Source organism: Propithecus coquereli, unplaced genomic scaffold (assembly GCF_000956105.1).
Source record: "Propithecus coquereli isolate 6110/MARCELLA unplaced genomic scaffold, Pcoq_1.0 Scaffold14, whole genome shotgun sequence".
NCBI lineage: Eukaryota > Metazoa > Chordata > Mammalia > Primates > Indriidae > Propithecus > Propithecus coquereli.
The window spans coordinates 3,738,230-3,751,724 of record NW_012138302.1 but is presented as its reverse complement, the minus strand read 5'-3'; the positions used below and the strand labels follow the sequence as shown (position 1 = coordinate 3,751,724).

Here is a 13,495-nt window from a genome sequence, read left to right as displayed (position 1 = left end):
GGTAGATGGGAGGCAGATGGGTAGATGGGTGGGTGAGTAGATGAGCAAATGGGTGGACGGCTGGGTGAACAGTTGGGTGGATGAGAGCACAGAGGAGACAGTAAATAACAGTGCTCAAATGGAGGTCAGTGGGCAAGTTGGCTGGGATTAGTGAAACTTTCATAGAGGTGATGACTTTGATTTAAGCCCTAAGGAATAATCTAGTGCAATGCTTTTCAAATGGTGGTGTACTTGCAAATCACCTGGGGATATTGTTAAAATGCAGAACCTCCATGTGTGGAGTGGGGCACCACATTCTGCATTTCTAGCGAGCTCCCAGGTGATACTGCTGCTGCTAGCTCTCAGACCGAACTTGGAATTTGGGGAGTATGGGTGTGGGGATAGGGAAGAAGAAGGGAAGATGATCCAAACAGATGGCTCTGTTGTGAGCTGTGCTGGCTCAGCCACAGTGCCTGCAAGGACCTCAGTGGTGTAGGCTGGGAAGGAAGACGAAGGGAGAGGGGATGGCATGGGAATGGTAGACACATAGTATAGTGTCTGTGAGAGTGTGGGATACTCAGGCTTCCACAGAGAGTCAAGGAGGTCTGAAGCAATGGCCATGGCACCGGAAGCTGAGATTGGTAGAGGCAGTGTAGAAAACTAATGCTTCTTGAACATCTATATACCTCTATCTGTATCCTTGTGTGTATCTATATGTATGTCCATCTGTCTTGTGTACTTCATTTTGTCCTCGCAACGGCCCCAAGGTGTAGAAAATGGAAATTCACAAAGCTCAGGTTACTTGCCTCAAGTCTCACAATGAGTGACAGAGTTGGAATTCCAGTGAGGACTAAGTAGAGTGTCAGGACCCAAATACGTAGATGAAGATTCAGAGGAGAGCTCTCAGCCCAGCGGGCAATTCAAATGTATACAGAAATCAGGAGCCCTCATGCAGTTGCATAATCTGGGTCAGTAGATCAGGATTTTGAAAGGCTGGAACGTGAGGGTGGCTATGGCAGGGGCCTAGGGCTCCTGACAGATCCAGGGAGCAGCCCAGTCACAGGCTCCAGCAGTGCTAGGGCTGAAGCTAGAGGGATCATCCAGGTCTAGATGGCTAGAGGACTCTGCGGTGAAACCCACAGAAGAATTCCACGATGGAAAATGGGAAGGCTGGTGAAGACAGGAAGAAAGGGCAGAGGAATATTTTATTAACTTGGTAAACACAAGGATGCGAGCATCTAGAAGCGAAGAAAGGGCTTTCTTTACATTTTAACAGGTTTTCTCCCTTTCTATAATAGAATCACAACCTTCTTGACACACACATAGATTCTTTTTCGAGCAACTCAATGCAAAGGCTTCCCCCACCCACACCCATTTAATGTTGGAGACTATGTGTTTAATCTCCAAGGACTGCAACTTTAACTAAGAAACATCTAAAATAAAATATGTTTGTTTTAGTAATGGAATTGGTTAGCTTAATTTGTATAATAATGAGCCATGTTATTCCAACCTACTACTTTATGACTCATTTAGTTCCTTCATCAGAAAAACTGAATATATGTTCAAAAATATGTGTGATATAAATAGCTCTGTACAAACTAGGAACAGGTGGGAGCTCCCTAAGTAAACATAAACATAAATTATATTCTGTTAAAAGTCAAAATGACAGTGTTAAGAGTGTGACCCATGCATATGAGTTTCTCAGGTAGGGTAGAGAATAATAAAGAAACCAGGATACCGGAATAATCTTCTATGTAGATAAAGAAATCATGAGAATTGTCATGGGAATAGTGTTGGGGAGAGCTACAGTGATCCGGGAGCTAAATTGGAACTCGGGTCCTGGGAGATAACTGCAGCGAGGAGGTCCGTGGGCAGCGTGGTCCGATGATAGGAGATTCACTCATGGGCCTTGCAGGGTCCTTGAAAAGTTGTCTGGTTTCTTTCACTAAGAGGTTTAAAATAGGGGCTTGGTGACAGAAACGATTAAGATAGTTATATTTGTTTTCTTTAGCAGGGGTACAGTGCTTTATTATAAATCTTGCATTATTCTGAGTACTTTTACAAACATCAAGTCACTTCATCCTATGAAGCAGACATTTTTACTATCTCCATTTTACAGAGGAGAAAACTTAGGCACAGAGAGCTTAAGTCCCTGCCTGAACCTTAAGAAACATAGAGCCCGAGCAGGAGAAAATATTTACGTAAAACCAAAGAAAAGCAGGAAGGGATGAGAACTCCTGTCTCCTGAGTCCCAGCTCATTGCTTTTCAAGCAAACATCTTGCCCCTTGCTCAGAGATAAGATTGTATTAATAGAAATAAGAAGGTCATTTCTTTGACATATTTGTCAGTCCTTTTCACCTCCACAATACTTTGCACATACCATTTGTGCACTTACCCCACTGTGAATGTTTGTGTCCTTGTCTTCCCTGCCAGACTCAGAGCTGCTTGTGGGCAGTGACTATGTGTCCTTGTCCTTTGCGTATGAGCAACAGCTGAGCGCAATACGTGGCTTATACTGGGTGCTCCATAATGCTTAGTGAATAATTGAATGGATTAAATCCCTCATTCTTTGCTGATTTCTCGTGCCAAGTTGCCTTGGATTTATCTTTCTGACACCCAGGAGGCCTGCCTGGAGGCATTGGGATGGCATCTGTGTTACCCGATGGCTCTCTGGGCCATCGGTGTTTCCTAACTACAGGCTGTGTGTTGCTTGTTCTGGGCTTGGCGCTATGCCACGGAGACGTCTGACTGAGTGGTCTTTTGCAGAGCAGCCTTGATCTTTTATTTTTCCAGTTGTTTTAGTTCCTATAGATGTTGTTTTTTTAATATAAGCACCAGAGATTTCATATTAATATATTCTTCTTTGTCTCTGCTTGTCAGACTATACGCAATGTCCTTCTATGTTTAAGCTGCATATATAGTATAAGAACTTCAGATAATATTAATAGTAATGTTTTTATTTGAGTAAATTAACAATTTATTAAGCATTTCTTATATATTAGGTACTCTATATCCATTATCTCTTTTAATCCTCAAAACATCCCTGTGAGAGAGGTGTTGTTACCCCATTTTATAAGTGCCAAAAAACAAGGCTCAGAGAGGCTAAATAATTGATCCAAGATTATGCAGCCAGTGGATGGTAGAGCCAAGATTCTTACCCCGGTATGTATGTGGCCAAAGAGTATGCTCTTTCCACTATAGCATGCTGTCTCTAGAGGAAAAAGGTTTTTTTTAAAAAACACCCCATTTTACAAAAACAGGGTTGAGAAAGACCTGCCTGGCTTTGGCTGGTAGATTATACAAAATCTTGGCAACCCGAGTGACAGCAACCTTTGGCTGAGTTGGTAGGGCTGCCAATAAAGTGAGCAGTGAGCTAGATTGTGTTAGCCAACTTAGAAACAACCAGAACGAGGAGGGGAGAGTCCTGCTCTATTCTGTACCGAACTTTTCACATCTAAAAGAGTTATTCATTTTGGGGAACAAGATACATATGTTCTCTGCCATCATGGAGTTTACATTTGGATAGTTATTGTTTTCAGTTCTGGCCACGACAATTACATTGGGATGGTGACAAATTGGACAGTGGGTTTAGAAGTAGGACCAGGATGATGAAAATACAGGATGGAACCGTTTAAAGAAATAAGAAGAAATAACAGAGAAGGCCTAGGGATTAAATACATTTGGCATTCAAAGGTATACACATGACCAATGGTTGTACTGGCTGTTTTCTGGACAGCCAACATAAAAAAAGAATTTCCTCATAATTACCAATGGTCTGCCTCTAAAAAGAGCAAGCTCCCCATGACTGAAGTGTCCAAGCAGACTGTGATCAGCAACATTGTAGAGAAAGGCAGTGTTCCTGGGGCAAAAAGTATGGAATCTGGAGGTTGATTGCCTGTCATCGTAACTTACTGCCTGTGTAACCCTGGGCAAGGTACTTAGCCTGTTTCTTTATCTGTAACCTGGGTAAACAAAGCCCCTTCCTCCCAGGGATGTTAGGAGGACTGCCCAAAATGACAGAGCACATAGCTGGTAGTCGGCCCCCAGAAACTGGCATCATGTATCATTAGTATATTGGTAGTGGAGGGAATAGATGGCCATTAAGTCTCTTTCAAGTACATGACCCTGTGGTTCTGCATTTAACCTCTTTGCTATCAAGTGAAATTGTACAAAAATGGTTTCTGAATGTCCATGATTCCTATACAAGTACCCTGGTTGGGGGAGGGTGGAAGAAGGTCAAGAAGACAAGCCTTTTCTGTGGGCCCTCAAGACTCCTAAAAGCTGCTGATGTGGTTGGTTTGGTAAGGTAAGAGGGAGAAATGTCTGATTTTTCCAGAGGATGTCACTTTCTTTGCTGACCCAATATTTCTTCACATTTGTTTTGCTCTGACTTCCTTTTGCCCTTACTCTAATAACGACTGTGCACGACACTTCTCTAGGGTGTTTGCATTTTAGGGAGAAACACCTTCAAATATGAAGGCAATTAAAAAAAAAGGAAAAAGACAAAAAAAAAAAAAGAAAAGAAAAGATTTCTAATGGTGAAAATTAAGGCATGACCCAATGAACACACTCCTGTTATGAACAGCAAGGGCCCCAAGATCTTCCTGAATAAGTAGGCTCTGCCAGTGGGAAATGTGATCTGATTTTTCCTCTTCCTCTGCCATGGGAAAATTCCACTCCCACCACCAGCAACTCCTTTGGCTAAGAGCCAAGAGGCAATCAGCCTGCCTTTTTCTACTTACCTCCTTCCCTAGAACACAGAGGTCCGAGGGGCCATTGCAGAGAGTGGGCTTCCACGGCCCTCACCGCTGTCACTCAGCAGGCTTGTCAGTTGAAGAAAAGACTTATGCAGCCAAGCTAGAGAGTTTTAGCTTCCTTTTTTCCCCCTTTTTTCTCCAGGTGAACTATTATAACAAGCTAACCAGGGGAGCCTTTAAGAGGAGTCAAAGGGATCCTGCTTATTAGAATGATTTTTAGACTTAAAGGACTAGTTGAGGGCTTTTATCTTTAGTGTATGTGTGTGTGTGTGTGTGTATATATGTGTGTGTGTGTGTGTGTGTGTGTGTGTGTGTGTGTGTGTATGTGCAGTATGGTTTTTAAATTTAGGTTTTCCTTTTGAAGTACAAAAACAATGCCAGCTTGAGGCAACAAACCAAACAATACCATTGTATAGAACAGTCAACAATATCCCCTTCTGCCTAATTTCCACCCCCCTCATATGAACTTTTGGTATATATCATTTCACATCATCATCTCACATTTCATATCATTTCACATCATATGTATACATGCACATATATACACATATATATAGTCACATATTTAAAGATTATCATCATAATCTTTTAAAATGGGACTGTATAAACTCAAAATATAACTTGCTTTTCTCACTTATGTTTCATTCAAATTCCTCCAGGTGAATACATATAGATTTAACTTATTATTTTCTGATAATTATATACTATCTATAGTTTGGATATCCCATATTTTATTTCTATATTCCCCTATAATAAATATCCAAGTGGTTTCTGGTATTTTGTCTTTTGCCACTTCAAATAATATTGCATAAAAGATTCATGTAACTACATTTGTATTTATTCATACTTTTAGTTTAGTAGAAGAGATTTCCAAAACTGTAATTTCTGGGTTCACCTGAGGATTTTAGATACTATTGCCAGAGGGAAAGATTCAGTGCCTTAGAAAACACATAGCCCTTTGGTGACAGCTTTTTCCTCTTTGTTGGGAGAGAAGCCAGGAAAAATAATGTCCCTTTCTATAATGTCCCTTTCTCTTCCTTCCGCACACCATTATTCTCTTGCAACAGAATGGGCAGGGATAATATATCCTTTGTAATTCAGCAAGGAATAAGAATTACCAGTTTGCTGGGTTATTAGAGGATACAAGAGAAGTCCCAATTGAACAACCACATATTCCTCTAGTAAGTCTTTTGGTGCATTAATTTTCCTTCATGAAAAGGCAGATAATAAGGAAGAGGAGGAAAAAAGGAAGAGTTGCACATTGCTGGGCTTTACTAGGCAAATAATTAAATGATAGAACCTGCAAAATCATTGGCTTATCTCTCATTTAGGGTCTGAATATATCTTTCTTCTCTGCAGATCGGAGGAGAAAGGGAGCCAGATGAATGAGAGAGATGAGATCACAATAAAAGTCCTCTTTCATTATTAATTTTAGTTTTCCTGCCCTAGAGATTCATCAAAGCTTAAGGTTGGAAGGGCCTTATGTCATCTGATCTGTCTTCCCCATTGCATCTGGTCTCATCTTGTTCCTAGTGTCTACATTCCTCCATAACATGGTTGTATTGAGTTCTTTCTTTCTTTCTTTCCTTCCTTCAAAAGAACATTTACTGAGTGCTTTCTATGTGCTATATACTAGCCCTGGGGACAAAGAGAAAAGACACAGACCCTGGCCTCAGAGAGCTTACAAATAACAGGTAAGAAAAATTAGACTTACGTTTATAAAGGAATGGCAGAAATGTCTGCAGGTCCTAAGGCAACACAGACCACAGAGGAGATGCACCTAACATAGCAACAGTCTGAGCATATGGGCAGTGAAAAGAGGCTAGACAGATTAAGCTGTGACTTTAAGATTGAATAGAATTTTGGGCCCAGAACGGTAGTGCACGGCTATAATCCCAGCACTTTGGGAGGCTGATGCGGAAGGATCACTGAGGCTAGGAGTTCAAGACCAGCCTGGGCAACACAGCAAGATTCCATCCCTATAAAAAATAAAATACAAAATAGCTGGGCATGGTGGCACATGCCTGTAGTCCCAGCTACTTGAGAGGCTAAGGCAGGAGGATCACTTGAGTCCAGGAGTTGGAGGTTACAGTGAGTTATGATTGTGCCTCTGCATTCCAGCCTGGTAGACAGAACAAGAACTTGTCTCAAAAAAAAAAAAAAAAAAAGTTGTGACCGAAATTGACTTGAAGTAGCAGAAATAAATATAGGGTGCCTGTGTGGAGTAATGGAATATGAGGTTGGAGAGGTCAGCAGGGGCCAGATCTTAAAGGACCATATATATTCCTTGCTAAGAAGTTTGGGTTTTAGCCTAATGAAAATGGAGAGAATTTTAAGTATGGAAGTGACAAGATCAAATATACATTTCATAAAGGTCATTCTAGGGCCAGTATAGAAGGTGAAGTCAGGGGTAAAAGACTGGAAGCACAGAGACCAGTTGGGAAGCTGGCAAGCTGGCAGGAAATGGCAAGACATGGTGTGGGGGGGACCTGAATTAGGTAGTGGCATTGGACGTAGAGAGCTGGACAGTAGATGAAATAAACTGGTCCTGGGACTCTTCGAACATGGAGAGAAAGGAAGTGAGAAGAATCTTGGAAACATTCAGGTTTCTGCTTAGGCAACTAGGTGGTTCCACCGATTTAGATATGATTACTATACAAGAAGCTGATTGAGGAGGAAAGATGATGAACTCAAATTTAGACATACTGAGTTGGAAGTTTCTGGGATAAATCCAAGTAGAGGTGTACAAAATGATTAGACATATGCATTCAGAAGTTGGGTTAGAAATATAAGCCTTGGCTTCATCAACATGTGAGTGGTAGTTGAAGCCAAATCCATGGCTAAGATCAATCAGTGAGTGAATACACAGTGACAGAAAGGCAGGCCAGAGGCAAAGCCTTAGGAAAATACTAACCTTGTTTAAGAATTGAGTAGAGCATAAGGAACTCAAGGAAAAAGTCAGATGGAATGGACAGAGAAAAAGCAGAGGAGAGTGGTATGGTAGAAGCCAACAGCGGAAGGACTTTCAGGGTGGAGGGAGAAGTCCACCGTTGGTGTATGTCGCAGAGAGTCAAACAAGGTTAATATTGAGAAGTATCCTCTGATTGGATTTAAGAAATAGGAGGCCATTCTCCCTTCTTATTTGACTCCCTGCCTCAAGATCTTTCTGCTTGCTGTTCTCCCTTAGTAAACTCCTCTCCTCTCCGCCACTCCAGGTATTTGCTTGTCTTATACCCTATCTTTGGGGAGGTCCCTATGCAAATATTACCTTTGCAAGGGATCTTCCTTGACTGTTTGACATAAAATAACACTCTAGTCTCTCGCTATCCCTTATCCAGATGAATTTCTCTTCATGGCACCCATCTCTACTTGACATTATAATATTTATTTCTTAGTTAACTTTCTGTCATCCATACTAAAATGGAAGGCCTGTAACAGCAGGGATTTGTTTTGTTTATGGCTGTATTCCCAGCGCTTGGCACAGAGTAGTCCTTCAGTAAATACTGTTGAAAAAGTAAGTGACTGAATGGTAACCTTGGTAAGAAGAATTTCAGTGGGGTGGTTAGGACAGAAGTCAGATAGCAATAGACAAGGCTCGAATGGCAGATGATGAAGAGGAGACATCAAATGAACACACTTCCTTCTAGAAGGGAAGGAGAAAGAACTAGGGAAAACAAGAGGGCTCAACATGTGGGAGACTAAAGGTGGCATATATAATCAGCATAGGAAAACAGGAAAGAGGGGCAGTGGAAGACACAAAAGAGATTGAGAGGCTGGGATTCAAAGCAGTGGTGGGCCAATTCACTTTGTATGGGTAGAGGGACTCCTCTTCCAGCAAGAAGAGGAAGAATGGCATAAGAGTGAGTGTCATGTAGGTAAGTTTGGGAGATATGGGTAGTTCAGAACTTTCCCATTCAAGTGGCTAACATTTGGTGAGCAAGTTATTATATACCAGACATTGTGTTGCCATTTTATTTAATCCGAACTATAACTATGTAAGATTACCATTTTATCTTGAAGAAAACTGGGACCCCTAGCACTCTGGGAGGCTGAAGTGGGAGGATCGCTCGAGGTCAGGAGTTCAAGACCAGCTTGAGCAAGAGTGAGACCCCATCTCTACTAAAAATAGAAAGAAATTAGCTGGACAACTAAAAATATATGGAAAAAATTAGCCAAGCATGGTGGCGCATGCCTGTAGTCCCAGCTACTCTGGAGGCTGAGGCAGAAGCATTGCTTGCACCCAGGAGTTTGAGGTTGCTGTGAGCTAGGCTAACGCCATGGCACTCTAGCCTGGGCAACAGAGTGAGACTCCGTCTCAAAAAAAAAGAAAACTGGGGCCGAGGAATTAGTTCATGCAGTAAGTTGTAGAGGTGTGACTCAAACCACAGTCTTCTGATTCGGACTTTGTCACTTTCACTATTTCTGTGCCCTTTGGCAGACCTCTCCAAAGTTGGCCACCACCACTCTAGTGTCCCATTCTTTATTACCTTTTGGTGGGTAGGACAACTGTCTCTTAGTCCTGAGATCTTTTACCCAGTCCTTATTGTGTCCCAACTCTTGTTAGTCCTGTTTTGATGGCCAGGCCTAGTTTCTTCCATCTGAATTTGCTTTTGTGCCCATTCCTACAGGGCTTGGTCATCCTCACTGGATGGATCTAGTCCCAGCTCCCGATTTATCACTACCCTAACAAGATTAGTAAAAAATAAAAGTAATAATAACTAGATGTTATACTATGTCTACTTTATGCACTAAAGGTCTGTTATTTCTAATCCTGACAACTCCAGATAGGGTATAGAAAGACAGTCGTCTTCAAACTGAGGTATGCATACACACTCCTCTGAGTCAGGAAGACTTCGAAGGGGAGCACAGGTATGGATAGTGCTGTGGCCTAAATGTTTGTGTCCTCCCTCGCAAATTCATATGTTGAAATTCTAACCTCCAAGGTAATGGTATTAAGAGGTGGGAGCCTTTCAGAGGTGATTAGTTCATGAGGGCAGAGCTTTTGAGTGGGATTAGTACCTTTATAAAAAGTGCCTGGGGGAGCTCAGTCAACCTTTCACCATATGAAGACACAGATAGAAGGTGCCATCCATGAACCAGGAAATGGGCTCTCACAAATGCCAACTCTGCCAGGGCCGTGATCGAGGACTTCTCAGTCTTAAGAACTGTAGAAATAAATTTCTGTTGTTTGTAAGCTACCCAGTCTATGGTATTTTGTTATAGTAGCCCCAATGGACTAAGACAAATAATTTTAAAGAAATCAGTTTTCAGATCCTGAATTTCCATATGTGTTAGTCCTAAATTGATCTGCCTAAGAAAGTGGCCTTAAGGAGGTACAGGTCCTCTTTTTCCACCTTCCTAGCTACCTACCTACCTACTTCAAGGAAAGAAAGATGTGCATTCATTCATCTAAATCTTACTTTGGTGCATTGTTCTGAGGTGTAAAACTATCCAAAAAAAAAGGCAATTCAAAATATTGACAAAGGTGTTGAGAACTGAATGACCATAATGACTATCAATGCCTTTTGCAAGTCGGATAGTTACTAATGCTTTGTTTTCAACAAAACTGAAAGAGATAGTGGCCCACAACTGTAATCCCAGTTACTCAGGAGGCTGAGGTGGGAGGATCACTTGAACCCAGGAGTTCCAGGTTGCAGTGAACTATGATCGTGCCACTGCACTCCAGCCTGGGTGACAGAGTGAGGCCCTGTCTTTAAAAAAAAAAAATCCACCCCCTAAAAACCTATACTATTAACAGATGCAATTGTGAAGTGAAAAAGGCTGTTTCTAAACAAGAGGTACAATCTTCTGGATCACAAAGAGATCTTGGAGGTGGATCTGGCAATTTTATGGGACATGTAGGAAACTCTGGAGGTGGTGGAGGGAACTCTGCTTGTGGTAGAAAATTCAATGAAAGAAGAGGCTATGGTGGTGGAGGGGGTGGCAGCATAGGGAGTTGTGAAGGACATCATGGGTGATATAGTGGATGTGAAGGTCATGGTGGAAACTATGGCAGATATGGTCCTGGTTGTAGAAGTAGAGGAGGTGGTGGACCAGGACGTGGAAACTGAGGTGGAGGGTATGGTGGCAGTGTTGGAGGCAATGATGATTTACAATGAAGAAGAAAATTTTGGTGGTGTTAACTATAGTGGTGCCAGGAATTATAATAATTTTGGGAACTATAGTGGACAACAGCAATCAAATTATAGAACCATAAAGCAGATGGTCGTTTTGGTGGAAGAAGCTCTGGCCATCTCTGTGGTGGTGGTTATGGATCTGGTGGTATAAATTGTGGGTGTGATTGTAGAAGGTTCTTAGCAGGAGAGAAAATGAGGAGTTTCAGAAAAGCTGCACATTACTTTCAGATAGTCATCCCAATGCATTAGAGGAACTATAAAAACCTGTCGCAAAAGGAACAATGATCATCCGTAGCCGGAAAAGTTACCGCAGCTTAAACAGGAAACCCTTCTTGTTCAAGACTGTCATAGCCACAGTTTGCAAAAGGTGCAACTAATGATTAATGCAGTCCAGTGTCAATTAGGTGTACATTCCTGAGATCTTTTTATTGCATCAGGCATATTGCCCTGTAAATTGTGATTACCAGGAATAAAAAATTAAGGAATTTTAAACTTTTTTTAAAAAAACAGTGATGCAATGGTTTTAAAGTGTCAGTATTCATAATGCCCTGGCAGCCTTTTCAATTACTTAAAATAATGATAAGAATTCTAGACATCAACATACAAAGTGCAAAACGTATATATTATACAAAATTTTTTTAGAGGTATGTGAGCAAAAAACCTATGAAGACCACAGGTATAGAGGAAAGGATACAGCTTTGGAGTGAGGAGGCTTAGAGGCTGTTTCCTAGCCGTATATCCTTTGGTAAGTTACTTTACCTCATAGTTCACTTTGGATTTATAATAAATATAATGGATTTAATAATAGCACACACTTCCTAGGGAGGATTAAGCTGGATAATACACATTAAAGAGGCCAGGCGAGGTGGCTCATGCCTGTAATCCTAGCACTCTGAGACCAAGGCAAGAGGATTTCTTGAGCCCAGGAGTTCGAGACCAGCCTGAGCAAGAGTGGGACCCTATCTCTACAAACTATAGAAAAATTAGCCAGATTTGGTGGTGTACACCTGTAGTCCCAGCTACTCAGGAGGCTGAGGCAGGAGAATTACTTGAGCCCAGGAGTTTGAGGTTGCAGTGAGGTGTGGTGACGCCACTGCACCCTAGCCTGGGTGACAGACTGAGACCCTGTCACACAAACACACACACATAAAAGAGCCTGAAATATGGTAGATACTCAATAAATATTACTTCCTTCCTCCTTATAACGATACAGCAAGAAGCTATTGATGCATTGACCTAACAGTTATTTTTAGCACCAGTGCGTCACTTGCTATTCTAGGACTTGGGGACCCAGGGTGAATAAGGCAAACAAGGTCCCTAGGAGAGGGCAGCTGGAGCCAGGTTGCCTGGCTTGAATCCTCTCTTTCCTCGCTGTATAATCATTGACAACTCACTTACTGTGTCTCAGTTTTGTGACCTATAAAACAAGGATAATAATAGTACCTTGAAGAGTTTGTGTGTTGAATTGTAAAGGCGTTAGCACTGTGCCTAGCACGTGGTAAGCACTCAGTAAACGCTGGTAATTAATGTTATTCTTCTAACATTCATGTGGGGTGAAGCTTACTGTCTAATGTGGGGTGAAAAGGGTGAGAATATTTGTCTGCATCTTACAGGTAGAGAAACAGGTTCAGAGAGTTTAAATAAACTGCCGAAGTCAAATAAATAGTAGGGTGGAGGTGAGACTTCATACTCTGCGCCATCTGACTCCAGGGCCAACGCTGTTTCTGCGAAGCTGAGCAGGCCATTTCATGACATTTCTTCTCTAGGACATTTCCCATTACAACATTCTATTGGTGGGAAAAGTTTTTTTTCAAAGTTTTTAATGGAGGCCTTAGAAAAAGTTAAAAACACAATTTATAAGCCTCCAGAGCCCTTCATTATCTCGCATCTGCAAAGTCTAGTGTCTGTCCCTTTGGGTAGAACAGAGCATCCCTCAAACCATCTAGAAGGAATTCAGAATTAGTTTCAAGCAACAGGCAATGCATAGAGGTAGTGACTGCCTTTAGATTCAGTGTAAACTGGTCTCTGTTGTTTGTTTGTTTAAAATGTTGAGGCTGTGCCATGTTCTAAGCACTTTCCTAAGTGACGAGGCTATGAGGTCAAACCCAGCAGTCTCCGCCTCTTCACAGTTAGCCGTCCTGAGTTCCAGACATGAAACAAGACACACTAGGGCAATCCTATGGTGGTGACACTATGAAAAACCAGCAGCAGGAGTCCTGAGAAGGAAGCAGTTAACTCAGCTGTAGGGCCAGGTGGGACCCCAGAGGGTGACCTGTAAACTGGACCTTGAGGGATGAGCAGGCCAAGAAAGGGAAGAAGAAGATTCAGGGCCTGAAGGAAGACCCAGAAGTCTGAGAAGGAGTGAGAACTGGACAGAGGGACTGGGCTGCACAGGTAGGAAGGAATTCTGTGGTGAGGCAAGGACTCTGCTCATTCGCTCTGATGCCTAAAATGGTGCCTGGTGAATACTTATTATTTTTTGGCTAATTGAATGGAAAAAATCCTACATCTTCTGATAGAGATTCTGATTCAGTTGGTCTGGGATAGGGCTTGGGCATCGGTATGTTGTAAAAGCTCCCCAGGTGATTCTAATTTACCCGGTACCACTGGACTAAACGAAT

General features: G+C 42.0%; 1 pseudogene; it reads left to right on the top strand.

Moving 5' to 3' along the window:
- The first annotated feature begins 10,475 nt into the window (after positions 1 to 10,475).
- Positions 10,476 to 11,123, top strand: LOC105806246 (annotated as a pseudogene).
- The last annotated feature ends 2,372 nt before the right edge of the window (positions 11,124 to 13,495 follow it).